This window comes from Microtus ochrogaster, chromosome 10, assembly GCF_000317375.1.
Source record: "Microtus ochrogaster isolate Prairie Vole_2 chromosome 10, MicOch1.0, whole genome shotgun sequence".
NCBI classification, from domain to species: domain Eukaryota; kingdom Metazoa; phylum Chordata; class Mammalia; order Rodentia; family Cricetidae; genus Microtus; species Microtus ochrogaster.
In genome coordinates, this window is record NC_022016.1 from 46,463,488 (window position 1) to 46,469,153 (window position 5,666).

Consider the following 5,666-nt stretch of genomic DNA (forward strand, 5'->3'; position numbering starts at 1 on the left):
TTTAATATTGCCTGGTGCACAGCAGGTGCTCAGTTATGCATTTGTTAACTGGATGAACTGAAGGGTAACCCACCCGGGCAGGCAGGTGGCATGATGGAATTGTAGACGAGGCTGCCTGGGCTCACAGAGGACCACATGGCTGGGAAATGGTGGCTCCAGAAGTAACACTCACCACCAGAGGCAGGGGCCACCCCTCAGAGTCCTAACTGGCCCCACAGCCTGTCTTTGGCAGGGTTTTGGGGCTGGTTACTGATGAGCACTGGGAGTAAAAGGTTAAGCCCAGGTGTTCGTGACTCCAAGGTATCAGTGATGATAAGCAATTTAGATGAAGGCGAGTAAGCAAATGTTTAGCGCAGACACTGATCCCAAGACACAGCCTGACTTTAACAACTGCACAAGAGGAGGCTGTGCATCTTCCAGGGAGAGAATGCACTAGTTTGAGATGGGGAAACGTAGCTGGAGACCTTTCTTCCCAGCCCAGGAGATGACTATAATTTGGCCGCATTTTCTGTTAAAGAACCAAAACCTCCGCTGGATTCTTTGGTTCCCATCCCCGCCAGCATCTCCCCTGTTAATCACCGCTTGTTTCCTGAGTCTAGTGCATCTCCGCCCCATTCTTTCAGTCTTCAGTACAAATCGCAAGTTTGTTTCTCATCTGCGGAGACTTAGGGCTGGAGAGCATGCACCACATCCTGAATCGTGTCTTCTCTGCTCCGCACGTCCAAGTGCAGGCACACAGTGGGCATTTAGGGTTATGTTCACATGCACAGAACCAGACCCCACTCAATAGGGGGATGGGTGAACGGTGACAGCTACATTTGTCAGAGCTTAGGGGTACAGGAGCATGTTTCTCTGTCTACTCCCATGTGTGTCCCTGGTGGGGTACAAGCAAATGTCCAAAGGTCTAAGCAGCATCAGAGATGGGTTGGAGACAGACGCCTGCTGTGTGTGTGTGTGTGTGTGTGTGTGTGTGTGTGTGTGTGTGTGTGTGTGTGTGTTGGGGGCAGCACTGTGACCATATGAACTTGAAGAGGTCCAGCCTTGAACCTCACTATTTCCTAAAACCTCCTTGTCCCGTCCATTCTAGAAGGAGTCCTGGCTATTCACCTTCACCTCCCTCTCCCCTCCCCAGCTCATGGGCAGAAAGAAAGCAAGGCACCCCACCACCACCAAAAAGAAAAAAAAAAAAACATGCAGAATGGTGGTTGCTATGAGCACCGGGATCCACATGGTACTTGACATCCATGGTTTCAGAAGTTCAGTTGCTATGGTAACAAATACCATGTTTTCCAGACTAAAGACTAATCTCTGGTTCAAATCTGAGGGAGAGAAGGCTTTTCTAGACAGCTCCTGGAGTGGGGTGGGTGGGACCAAGCCTTCCGCTGAGGATTCGATAAACATCAAGGAATTAAATCAAAGCTCGCTGAACAGCAGAGAATCAAGCTACACCCAAAGCCAGTCCAGGCTGAAGGACAGCCCAATGCCCTCTGGGCAGCTACTCTGGGTGGGCACTGTGGTCTCCGCAGAGCAAGCTCGTGACAGGTACTTCCTGTGGCCTGCTGCCCCATCAGGTGGCACATGTGTGAAGAACAGAGCTTGCAAGGCAGACGCTAGTGCCAAGCCAGACATTAGTGCCAAGCCAGTAGTCACCACACGGCTGCTGTCAGCCACCTGTAGCCCTAGGTAAGGGGGAAGCCAGACAAAAACCTACACTCTGCCCTTGAGAATACAGCTAGAACCAAGCATGACTACCTGAGTTCAGGTCCCCAGCACCCATGTAAAAGTCAGGGATGGTGACATCATCGATAACCCTGGCATTGAAGGGGCGGGGACAAGTAGAAAGTGGATGCCCAGAGCCCAGCAGTCAGTGAGCTTCAGGCACAGGGAGAAAGTCTCTGTCTCAAAAAGGAAGGTAGAGAGAGACCAAGAAAGAGATCTGGCATTAATCCCCAGCCACCACAGACATGCACACACATGCATGCACACACAAGCAAACACTACACACGCACACACACACACAAACACACACACACACACACAAATGCTCAAAGCCAGTCAGTATATTACATACCAGTAATTCTCTCAGAGAATTACTAAAACAGGACTACAGCAAATTTGAGATAGCCTGGGATGCAGGGTCAGACCTGTGTTAAGAGGGGTGGAGGGGGGGTGTAGATGGTAAAGCAAGGAGAGAGATGGCCACAACATGGCAACCTGAGGAGGATTCCTCAAAACAAGGTGAAGGCAGGGTGAGAGAACCAACCTACAAAGCTGCCCTCTGACATCGTAGGCACAGCGTGTGTGTGGGTGTGCCCACCCCACACTCCCTGTATATGCACACATACATACATACATACATACATACATACATACATACATACATACAACAACAAAATAATCAAAGAAATGGTTTACGGGCAGACGTGAAGGACAAGCAATGGCAACTTTTCCCAGCCTGAACAAGTGTCCGCAGCTTCCAAGCACTCAGGAGGCAGAGGCAGGTGGCTCTCTGGGAATTCAAGGCAAGCCTGATCTACATAGTGAGTTCCAGGCCAGCCAGGGCTACAAAATGAGACTCCGTCTCAAAAAAATAAAATTAAATAAAAAAAGCATCTTGGGGTCGAGGACCTCACCCTCATCAATTCAAAGTAATCACAAGAGTCCTTAAAAGAGCCTGGAAAATCAGAAAGATGGTTCAGCAGGTACAGGCATTTGCTGCCAAGCCTGCCGGCCAGAGTTTCACCCCAGGTCTCACGTGGTGGATGGAGAGAGCCACCTCCTACAAGCTGTCCTCTGACCTCCACGCATGTACCATAATGTGTGCAACACACACATGCACGCACATATGTAATAATATTTATTTAAATAAATTTTATTTAAAATAAGCAAAAGAGCCTAGAGTAGACATGAGGTACCCAGGAGCAGCTTCTAGAAATGAAGGCAGGCTTGACCCAATTTTGAATGTGCATCACTTAGATGTGTGCATGTGTTTTTGCATGCATATGTATGTGCATGTGTGTGTGTGTGTGTGTGTGTGTGTGTGTGTGTCTATACAAACAGTGCTAGGAAACACTTTAGCTAAACAAATGCTCTACCACTGAGCTGTACACCAGCCCGACACCAAAATGTAAGGCAATGCGTGGTGTTGGCTTAGACACTGTTGGTGTCTGCTCTGGAGACAACAGGACACCCACACAGCCTGTGGGGGGTGTGTGGAGAGCTGTAGCCCAGCTGGAGATCAGAGAGGCTGGTGGGGGTGCTGGCTAAGGCAGGTGGTCTACAAGCTGCTCTGGGAAGGTGACATTTGGAGAACAATGTGAAGGAGGGCTGAGGGAGAACTCAGGGTATCTGAAAACTGTCCCTGGGTGAGGGGACAGGCAGTTTGGAGGCCCTAGAATGAGAAACATCAGGCATTAGGAGATAGCAGTAGCCATTTCGAAGCAATCTGTGGGAAAGGCCACGCAGGTCCTAGTTGCCAAGCCTATGGGCTTTGGTAATTATGGGGCAGGGGTGGATCTACCTTCTCAAATGTCCCTCTGTTGAGGACAGCCTAGGGCAATGAGAAGAACAGAGGGAGGATGTCTAGGTTAACCCAGCAATCAGGGACAGTGGCTTGGGTCAGCGAGGGATAAGGAAAGAGAGGTCCAGAAGCAGAGTTAACAGGGATTGGCTTAGATGGCTAAGATGGGGGGGAAACAGAGGACTCTGGGTGGAGGATAAAGTTCTTGGCCAAAGCAAAAGTGCGCCATCACTGAGGCTTAATTTTGAGTTTATTTTCCTCCAAGTGAAAGATAGAAATGAACTTGAAATTGAAAGAAGAGGTCCAGGTGGCAATAAATTCAGACATAGCTTATAAGGTAATGGATAGGATACTCCTCCCTCTCCCCTTACCTTCTTAAGAATCCAGTAAAGAATCTTGGTAAGAAGCGACCCACAGAGAGACAAGAATACCAGGAAAAACGGTGATGAGTGTCTGCAGGAAAGAGCAGCTGACTGTGTCCACGGATGAAGGCTGCAAATCGACCACTGTCTTTATCCGCCTGGGGGCTGGTTATCCCTGACCTTGAGAAGCACTCAAGTGGAAGCCAAGGCCAGATATTAGTGGATCCAAGAGAACAGAAAACAGATTTTTTTTTCTACAAAGAAAAACGAGAAATAAGACTTTGTACTAAAGTGGGGTGCAGGGACAAAAGAGGGCTTGGTCTGCTGTGCTTCATATGATGGGAGAAATGGGAGCAGGCTTTCATCCTGGTGACAGAATGATCCAGAATGAGCAGAGGGGGGCACAGATAACCAGAGGGAAGTGTAGGGACACTCGGGAGCAGTGGGTGAGCCGGGGCGGGCTGTAGGACACCGCAAGACTGTTTTCTAGCAAGGTTTGAGCCATAGGGAGGAAGGGAGTTTGAGCCAAGCGCAGATGCTGGTGGGCGCAACTGTGTCTGGGCAAGCGTGCTTCCTTCCGACTGCCCCACTTTTCTCTGGGAAGTAGGAAACCAGGCAACAGAGATTGCAGATGGGAGGGAAGTGTGGGGGCTTGAAGGGAGAGGAGGCACCTGCCAGCCGCTGGGAGCCAGGCAGCCTGCATGGACTGAGCCCGCAGCGGAACTGCAGTCGCACTAGGGTCGCTGACCACGAGCCTGCGGGAATTTAGCGTGCCATGGTTTCTCCTTCTCATCTGGCATGGAGGAAGCAGACAGCTGCGTCAATGGAGATTCGGGAGTGTCTGAGGGGCTGGTGGAAAAGAGAAGAACCCCTCCCAGCTGACCCTTGACTAATGCCTGGAATTTCTGTACATGTGGGGTTCCTTGGCAAAGGGCGTAAGGCTCAGCGCGGCAATGAAAATGAAAACAGGGAGGGGGAAACTGTGAAATGGGCAGAATCACCAAGAATCACCTGACTGGACCCAATGCACACAGGAGTCTATTAGTGGAGGAGACACCAGGATTCCTGCAGCTTGGGCTGAAGAGATGGCTCGTAGATAAAGGGTTTGCCTTGCAAGCCTGAAGACCCCAGGACCCACGTAAAGGTTAAGCGTGGAGACCCCCTGGACAGCCAGCTTAATCTAATTGCTGAGTTCCAGGCCTAGTGAAAGACCTGGCTGCAAAATAAACAGGGAAAGTTGGGCGTGATAGCATAGGCCTTTAATCCCAGCACTGGGGAGGCTGAGGCAGGTGGATCTCTGAGTTGGAAGCCAGCCCAGTCTACATGGTGAGTTCCAGGGAAGTCAGGGCTCCAAGTGAGATCGTGTCTCAAAAACAAACAGCAAAACCCACAAGGGCACAACAACTATAGAAAGACACCCAAGAGCATCGGGCCTCTGGCCTCGGTACGCGTGTGCTTGTAACCTCGTATACGGGCAGCAAGATCAATATGATGGTCCTAGAAGCTAGAAAGGGCAGGGAAATGGGTCCAGAGGTGGAGAAGGGATTTTGAGCAACCCTGGGAACACTGTCTCGCGCAGAACTAATGACTGGAGAATGGGGACAGGAGCGACTCAACAGAGACACCACTGCAGAAAGCACCGAATGTCCTTCCTGCCCAGCCTCCAAACACCTCACATGACCAGGACCCTTGACTTGGGGCAGGCTTCTCCCACTCCAGAGTTGAGCTGGCCCCAGGCAGTCAGCAGAATGTACCATAATTCTTTTTTTTTTTTTTTTTTTTTT